The sequence below is a fragment of the Cyprinodon variegatus genome, unplaced genomic scaffold, assembly GCF_000732505.1.
Source record: "Cyprinodon variegatus isolate N-32 unplaced genomic scaffold, C_variegatus-1.0 Scaffold825, whole genome shotgun sequence".
NCBI lineage: Eukaryota > Metazoa > Chordata > Actinopteri > Cyprinodontiformes > Cyprinodontidae > Cyprinodon > Cyprinodon variegatus.
This window is the reverse complement of record NW_015151278.1, coordinates 60,818-70,131: the sequence shown is the minus strand read 5'-3', so window position 1 is coordinate 70,131 and position 9,314 is coordinate 60,818. Positions and strand designations below refer to the sequence as shown.

The 9,314-nt window shown below is 38.3% G+C and overlaps 1 protein-coding gene across 3 annotated transcripts in view; it reads left to right on the top strand.

Annotated features, from left to right (window-relative positions):
• Positions 1 to 9,314, top strand: part of LOC107098952 (transmembrane protein 229b-like) — a 25,060-nt gene that overhangs the window by 7,020 nt on the left and 8,726 nt on the right. Inside the window, exon 1 of one of the 3 annotated variants that reach the window (XM_015396857.1) lies at positions 3,237 to 3,418. The exons of 1 other annotated variant lie outside the window; for it this stretch is intronic. The gene's annotated coding sequence lies outside the window, so the exon portion shown is untranslated. Of the gene's footprint in view, positions 1 to 3,236; positions 3,419 to 4,656; positions 4,718 to 9,314 lie in introns of those variants that run through there. One more of the 3 variants, XM_015396858.1, reaches the window with a different exon arrangement.

The following is a 9,314-nucleotide window of genomic DNA, read 5'->3' as shown; positions in this document are numbered from 1 at the left end:
AAACCGTTCCATCCCTAATATATATATATATATATATATATATATATATATATATATATATATATATATATATATATATATATATATATATATTTAGAGATTGATATTGGGTATTTCCTTTACTGAATCCACATCAATTAAACAAAGTTGAGGTATTTCCTGTGTGAGGTCACGCTGCTGCATTAGTTCATTTATTTAAAATGTGTTTTACATATTTATTTGCCCGTCCATGGATGTAATTTTGTGGTGGACATGTCTCCTGCACTTTTCCAAATGTCTGTTTTGCTCACCTGAACTTCTTACTGTCCAAAAACAATGTTAGACTAGAGTACACAGACATAGGTCAAGCACTAGGACCAAGTGGAAAACCGCAGCTCAAGCAGAATGCTGCTTCCTTGAGATTAGACTTCCCACAAGCTCCTGATTGGCCCACCGTCTTTTCTTACATGATTGGCTGTCACTGCTGTCACTCCTGAGAAACTCACTTTACAAACATTTGAAGCGCCACTGAATCAGGTCTGTGATTGGATGATCAAACACTCTGAAGTTCGTAATATTGAAAAAATACTTGTGTCCCACGCACTTTTGAAAATTTCCTCCATGGCCCCGCCCATACATAGGCTTTGTATATCTGAATGTTCGACGTGCTAAAGTTATGCAAATGGGAATAAGGCATTTTTTAAAGCTATTTATATAGTTTATCTGATGCATTTCTCAAATGTTTATTTTCTTCCCTGGATGAATGTTGATGAAGTGAAAAAGCAATCTGAATACAGGTTTCCTTTAGAACCTTTTAAATGTCTAATTATTTCTCTTGTTTTTGTAGAAGCACAGGACAGAGACACCTCTTACAGTCTATTAAAGGTTCAGCGTTCAGATCACCCTTAGATGCTGAAGTGTTTTCTATACAGGCTTATGCAGATTTAATCTAGAGCTGCTGACATGATGATGAAGGCAAATTTCAGTCTGGTTGAAAAGCAATGCAAACGTTAAAAACAAAAAGCCTCCTTATTAACTTTTAGCCGACAAGCATGGCTTCAGGTTTTAGATCTTACCAATCAATAAAAACCTCTTGGATCAGAGTAAAGCAACCGCCTCCTTGTTTCCATAAATCCTTCCTCCTCCGCCGCTATGCGTCACTTCAGGCTTTCACCTTGCAGCTACAGAAAGCTTGCCTTTGGTAAACGTATATGAGCCTCTGTTGGCTGTGCTGCATCTAAGCTGTTACTGTCTTATCTAACCATGAATGAGCTTCGTTAGAAATTAGACAAGCTAAACTTGCAGCTAAGGCTTTATCTTTTTATGGAAACCTTTGCACCAGTAATGTTTGTACGGCTTAGATGCAATTTAAGGACTGGATGTTTGCAAAATGCTTGAACTATTGTCATTTTATCAATTATACAGTATTGCAGTAACAACATTTGATTTTAATTTGGAAATAATGGAAATCAACAGCAGGTTAACTTTACCAAGGCATGATGAAGACCTAAAATGAGAGGAGAGAGTGAATCAATGAAGAGGATGCTGGTCATTTTTGAGGAGCTGAAGACAGAGTGGGTATTTGCTTGTTTAATCTTAAAAATGTTCCCTTTATGGGAACAAATAAAGCTCTTAAAAAACATGTTTACCATAAGACATGTAGGGGACACAGCAAACGCGAGGTAGAAGGTGCTACGCATGAGGACAACAAAGATTATGGACAAACCCAAAGAGGTGTGGTGGTGGCAGCATAATGCTGTGGTAGAGGAGTGTCTTCACCACCAATAGGGGAGCTAGATGACATTATTGCATGGATGAAACTAATTTTGTGGCTGTTGTAAAATTGAGACTTGGGTGGAGGTTTACTCTCCAGCAGGATAAAAGGAAGCTACATGGAAGGGTTTATATCAAATAACTATGTCCTGAAATGTCCAGAGCTAAGTCTAATTGATAATCTTTGGCAAAGCTTGAAAAATCGATGGTTACAGATGGTCTCTATGTAATCTGACTGAGCTTGAAGGTTTGTTTTTTTATCATGCCAAGCTGCATGTGTCTGCTGCATCCGGTGTGAACGCAGCATAATGCTGCGTTCACACCGGATGCAGCAGGCGCGGCAGAAGCAGCGAGTTTACATGCAAAGTCAATGGTTGACAAAAGGTCCCGCAGCGCGTTTTCAGCAGCAGGCGCAGCGCGTCTGAGCAGCTGAAGCAGCTGAAGCAGCGCGTCAGGCGCGTTTAAGCATCTGATGCGTGTGACGCGCCGCAAACGCGCTGCTGCTGCTGGAGATGGAATTTTACTTTTGATGCTCGGCGCACCGCGTCAACCAATCAGAGAAGCTGATCTGGGAGCTGGCAGAGAGAGAGAGACACATCGCTGATGATACAGACCTCTGTGATCGCTCCTCTGAAACAGTTTATTGACGCATAAATTAACTTAAAATGCAGAAATCTGCCGGCAGAATATGTCCGCTTTTATTATCCTGCTGTCTGCAGTTTGGATTATTTAGATGAAAAACACCTACCAGTCGCCGCGGTGAACCGCGAGGAGGCGACCCGGCCAGAGGCTGCTGTTGAATGGGATTCCTACTGACAGCGCACTGCTGGTATGTGGGGGTCTGAGCGGCTCCGACAGAAATAATATTGGAAGTCAGAATGGTAATCTGGATGAACTGACTGCACTGAATAAGTTTTCAGGTGGATTTTCCCACTTAAAAACATATTAAAACTACTTTATTCCCACTGATCACAGCAAATATAGCTGCAAGGCAGAGAAAGGATAGTGAAGCTCCGCCCAACGCGCGTCAGACACACTTTTGCACCTCGCAGCTTTAGCAGCAAAGCTGCTTCAGCCGCGCGTCAGAACTAACTGGTACAAGCAGCAAAAAGGAAGCAGCAGACGTGGTTTTGTTGCTCTTGCTGCGTCCGGTGTGAACGTAGCATAAAGCTGCTAGAAATGTGTCCCAATGGCAGCAAAAGGTTGATCAATTTCGATTTGGTGTCTGAAAAAAACAAAAACCTTTGTGTTATTTTTCTTCCCCCTCTCTAGTTTGCACTGCTTGTATATAACATGAAATTCTGAAGAAATGTGGCAAAGTTGAAGGCTAAGTGGTATAGAAGCTTTGCATGGAGCTTCTTAGTGGCGATGTAAGGCTCTCCCATATCGAACATCATAGCCACCACCTGCTGTGTGGCTCAGATTCACTCGATCACTCTACCTCACCCAACGCGCCACGGAGCTGCCTCAGCATGCTATAATGGACCAATGGAAAAAAACAGTGTGCTGTATATGACCTGAGGTCCAATGTTGTTGTTAAACTGAGCTGCTTACTGAAACTGGAAACCAGAAGAGGGGAAATGGAACGAAATGTTTCCTTAAGCTGAGCTGGAAGACTGCTCTTAAAGGACTGTTCGTAATATTTAGTCTGGAAAATTCTGCAAAGGTATGGAATTTCTGTGTATTCCAGTTCTGGATAAGTAAAAAGAGATAAACCATTGAAAAATATCGGTATTTGTAGAACTCATGCAATAGTCAATTGTTTACATGTTCTGTCCTTCCTGTCTTTATGTCCTTTCCTAATTACATCCATCCTTCCATCCTTGTGTCCCTCCCAGTGTTTGATTTACCCCTTTTGTTCCTTAAAGGCTACTCTGGTTTTTCTTTTTTCCATCCTTCCTTCTTAACATCCTTTCTTTTCTCTATCCTTTTTTCCTTGTGTCCTTCTTACACTTCCATGAGTTCTTGTTGTCTTTCTGTCGTGGTTTTCTATCTTTCCTCCCTGTCATGCCGTTACTGTTTTCCTTCCTTTAGATAAGCACCTCAATGCATGATGTGTGAGAAGTAAAGCAGCTTTTATTAGTCTATTCTGGGCCTTTGTTAAAACATGTGAAATAAAATAAAACTGACATAATGGCAAATCCAGCACAGCTCCTTCAGTAGATATAAAGGCTCTTAGATAACAGATCTAGTTACTGCATGTGGTAAACTGCTTTAATAACATATTAAGTTCAAATCTTTATTTATTAGAACAAATTCATAGATTTTTGGAGAAAATAAAAAACTTAAAGATGAAGTAATACCATCCTAATATTATAATAGTTGTTTTCTTAAAATAGCGATACATCTGTCATGTTATCAGTGTCATTTTTACATAAAACTGATATTTTTCTCCTTATCTGCACATGAAAAATTATTAAAGCGCCCGTTCTCTGTTTGTCCCTTTATGATGTTTGGAGAAAACTCAGCTTTTTCAGTTTGGAACTGAACAAATGTACTATTGATTTTCTTTTCTTGTCTTCTTTGCATGAGAGCGGTCTGAAAAGATAAAGAATAAAGTTAAAATAACTATAAACCATCAGCCCCTCTAAGCTGATAACAGAGGCCGGGTATGTTGGTCTCAGCAGCAGAGTTTTAGTTCTTTGCACGAGTCCAGATGAAAGGGGAGACGCTGCCCTGGGGGTGGAGGCCAGCTTGCTGTTTCAGGGCTAATCGACCTGTCTTTGCAATCGATCGGGGCCGATTTATTTTGTGCCGCCTCATGAGTTCCTCCTCTCCTCCATCCCCTCTCCTGTCCATCTGTCTTCTCTTGATTCGTCCTCCTGACTCGACCCGTTGCTCATCGTGGCCGTAAAGGAGATGATATGAGAATAGGTTTACGTTTAGGCTGAATCATAACTTATTTTCCTTTTTTTTTTATAATGTTAAAATTTTAAAGTGCAAGATTGTTTTTCCCCCATTTAAAGTAAGTAAAACTATCTCTTTTTAAATATTTAAACTGAATATCTTCTACCTTTTCATTTATCCTCGTGTTATAAATAGATTCTAATTCCTTTACGGAATCATTTTCATGTTTATGTATATAATTTCTGTTTACTTGATCACATTTAAAACAAAAAGGCATATTTTCACACTCTGCTCTTCAAATTTCACCTTATTGTGAAAAAGTTTTTCAATATAAAATAAATGAAAAACATTAAAGTGGAAACCAAATCGATGTAAACCTCATATCAACATCTCATATTTTAACTTTTTTCTTCTATCTTAGTCATTTCTGGTAAAACCATGAACTGAAATATTGACGGTGTCTTTAATCTGCTGAGTTGTCAATTTTCTTGGAATTAAACAGGTAGTTCAGGATGTTTAAAGTGAGGTTATGTTAACATTTGTTCAGTTAGTTAAAGTATATAAAATATTCTTTAAATCATATAAAGAGATTGTTTGGTTCCAGGGGATGAAGCCTAAAAGTGAGCAGACCAGACCAAGAAAAAAGCAAACTTCTATGTCAGAGGAAATCCTGTAACTTAAAACAAATTATAGCAAAGGTTCCAGCTGTTTTTTAAACCATTATGCTCTCACCATGCTTGCATTGGGCTTTATTTACACTGAAGATGTTGAATATTTACACAAGAAATAGAAGAAGGAGAGGCTGCACCACCCAGGATCACCTGTTGACACACATTCTGCTTACAGAGCAGTTAAGTGTTTCCCATCATAATTATTACCCTATGGAAGATAATGCGCAGTAAAAGTAATTAGCCTTCCTAGAAACCCGGACAGTATAGATAGAATACTTGGATTTTTATAATTTATAATCTTAATTTTTATTTATATCAGCCCAAAGATACTTTACATGTTTCACTCTCAGTTTGTGTTTCACACAGAAGGATCAGTAATTGTAATACAGATGTAGTAGGAGCTTAAACATTCTTGAAGTGCTTGAAGTTCCTAAAGACTGTGGAAGTCTGATGTTTTCTAGATGTTTCTACTAAATGAGGAAACATAGATAGGTATCTACTGAAGCTCAGAAACTCAGAGAACCTCCCTTAAAAAAATCCCAAACATTCCCTTTAAAGCAAGAATCAAATTTCTTGCTGATGCTGTCTGTCATCAGAGATGACTTGTTGCTGAGGTCACCTTGGTTGACTGGCTTTTACCTGCATTGGATGCTGCAGATTTCTCTGTGAAGCAGCCTCCCAAAGTGACCTGGGACTGGTGCCACAGACACACTCAGAAACACACTGGTGCAGGAGATGATCTGATATTTGCTGCTTCATGGATTCCTCAGTGTTTTAGGTGTCAGAGCGTGTGGCTGTCAGCATACAGAGAGCTTTAATTTCAACCTTAGCTTACCCTCTTTATCAGCTTTTTGTCTTCTTGCTTTCTAATTGTCATATTGACATATTATCCTTTCCTATCTCAAGTAAGAACTTTTCTTTATTGCCTTTTTTTTATTTGAAAGCACACAATCAGTAAACTTTATAAGACCCTAGTGCTTTAATTTTCAGGCATTTCTATAAAATGTGCTTTGATTCTAAACGTCAAACTTTGCTATTCTGTAGCAGATTTCAATAAAGTGCGATACCAAACGGGGTCATTGCAGTGGGAGTTGGCAGGGGGCCCATGTTGATCAATAGCTTAGAGCTGGGTACCAAACAACAGAATACAGCATAAAATACTATGTGGTAAGTTAGCTGTTTGATGATAAGGTAACAGGTCAATAAGGTTACAGCTAAGCTATCCTGTCAGCTAAGACTGTTTGGGTGCGGATGATATTATGCTGCTGGGATTATCAAAGGTTTATCGAGTTGGGTGCCTTTAAATATGTCACCATCAATATTTCAATAATCCCTGTCTGGAATAACAGGAAGCAGTTTGTCATTAGCATGGTATGTAATTAGGAATCAGTTTTAGATTTTGTAGTGTGGAGAGAAGAGCTTGCAGTTGCTAAAAAAGGGCCAAAAACAGGAAATGCTCAAAGGATTTTTATCCATTTTAAATGAGATGTAAATATATTAGAACATGACTTTGTACTTCTGGGGAGAAATTCCCATTAATCTTCCATCAACATCTTACTTTTGGTCTTTAGATGAAGTATTTGGGACACATTTAAGGAATGTATCTATTCCTTGTAATTAATCATATTTGCTCAGATTTTTATCAAAAATATTATTTGACTTAATGGGTCAAAATGATAGAAAAATCTATTTTTATGATGGGATCAGTAAATAGACATATAAGAATTAAATTCTTTTGATGTACAGTAATGATGTGACTTTGCTTTCATGTTGTGGTTCATTCAGATGTCATAATTAGGGCTGCAACTAATTTTGTAACTTGATTAATCTGTGGATAATTTTTCTGGTTAATTGATTAATAATCGAATAGCAAAAGCTTTTTTTAAGAAGACTTTTAAAAAAATTAAACCAGGTTAAACTAAAACTTTCCACTTGAGGAGTTCTGGATAGAGCATTTTGACACACAGGATTTTTTTTATTATCTTAAAGGTAAAGTATTTATTTATTTATTTATTTTTACAATTTTGGTATAAATACCGTAGCTCTGTCAGCTAAAGGCATGTTTTAGAGACTCAATACTCCAGTAAACAATTAATCGATTATTAAGTAGTTAACAATTATTTCAATAATCGATTAATCATGATTAATCTGATTAAAGATTTCTGCCCTAGTCATAATATTCAAATTTCTTAAGCAAATAAAGCAGCAGCTTTATACATCCCATACAAAAGTCCCAGCATGTTTTAAAAGATGATAATCTTGAAGTTGGGTAATATTTTTCAGACTGGAGTTATCAAAAAAGGTTTTTTCTTGTTTAACTTGGAGAAGCTAATTGTATTATTACTTGGGCTGCATTCTGTCAATTGTTTTTGTTTGATTTTTTTAAAATTGAAACAGCTGCTAGTTAAGAGCTTTGGTCAATAGATTTAATTTGCAGACAGGGTTTGTTGATATTGGGTGTAAAAGTATGTGATAATATAATGATATGCTGAGGTGGTTGTGCAACAGTTTTGAGTGAAAGTGAAAATCTCCCCCAATAGGAGAAATGTGTGAAAACGTTACAGCCTTCCTATGCTGGTCTATTATCGCAATCTTTTGCCAAGCAAACATCGCACAGTGCTACAATAATACCTGCATCAGATTGATTTCTATGATGTTAATACCACAAAAGTGATTTTGGAGTGATGATTTTAAAGCGGGCCTGGACTTTAACATAGATAGAGACTGCCAACACCGTGTTTGGCTTTTTGTTTGAATTCTGCAATGCAAATTAACCCACCTTGCCTTGCCTTTCCCTTGACAAGCAAAAGAAAACTGCCACTGGCAAGTAATAAAGAGATATTATCATCTATAATAAACCTGGAAAGTATAGAACTATGGATAATAACATTATTATATGTTATTTCCAAGCTTTGAATTGCTTTAAATCAATATATAAAAAAACAAAGGTTACAGAACAAACCAAAAAAAAACCCCTTAAAAAATGTCTTCTTCTATGTGAGTTCACGCCTCGTCTTTTTGTGTCTCTGTGCAAACAGTGGACTTGCCAGGACGTTTAGCATTACACAGTTTTCACATTGCAGTTAAAAGCAATTCTTCTCAGAGCAGATTTATATGTATGGGTGCTGAATTAAATATGCATTCAAACTGTAGAAAAAAGGAGGAAGTGTTACTGTTCATAACGTTCCCACCTCCAGATAACTATGCATATCAAATAGATGCCCACTCTTTAAGGATTCCTAAACTCCTTGTTTCCATTCTTATTTTATTTCTTAATCTAGTGCTCATTTTATTTTTATTTCCGATATTGTTCCTGACAGGAGTGGCCCATGCCTCTGTAAAGGGAATGGTTAGGGCCATTGTTGGCCTGGCCGACCAGGCGAGATGTTTTGGTCCCCTGCATGGCGTTGAGGATTGGGATGATAGTGGGTAGTAATCAACTCTTATCTCTGTGTTGTTTGATTTCTGTTGTATGCTGTTCAGTGCAGTGAGTAATGCTCAGATCTTTATATTGGAGAAACCAAACAACGTCTCTATAGATGCATTGCTCAACACAGGCAAGCTACCTCCCCTGGACAAGACTCTGCTATCCACCTACACCATCATGACAGCTAATGTTAGCAGGCTAGTACCGTCCCTGTTGTGCGTTCTATTCTAGTACTCATTGTCTCCTGCTTCATCTGGGACCGGGTCACTGGCCAGAAGTCTCATCAGGGAGCTCAAGGTGCTCCAAGGCCAGCTGGGAGACATAGTCCTCCAGCGTGTCCTGGGATGCCTCCCGGTGGGATGTACATGGAACACCCGCTGAGGGAGACGTTCAGGGAGCACCCCTCTCGAAGTGGAGGAGAAGCGGCTCTGATCCAAGCTCCTCCTCTCTAAGAGGTTCCCCAGCCACCCTGCAGAGAAAGATCATTTCAGCCCCTTAATAACCATAGGTACAGGTTGAAAGGTAGACCGAACGGTAGGGCTGCAACAACGAATCGATAAAATCGATAAAAATCGACTTTTAAAAGCGTTGGCAACGAATTTCATCATCGATTAGTT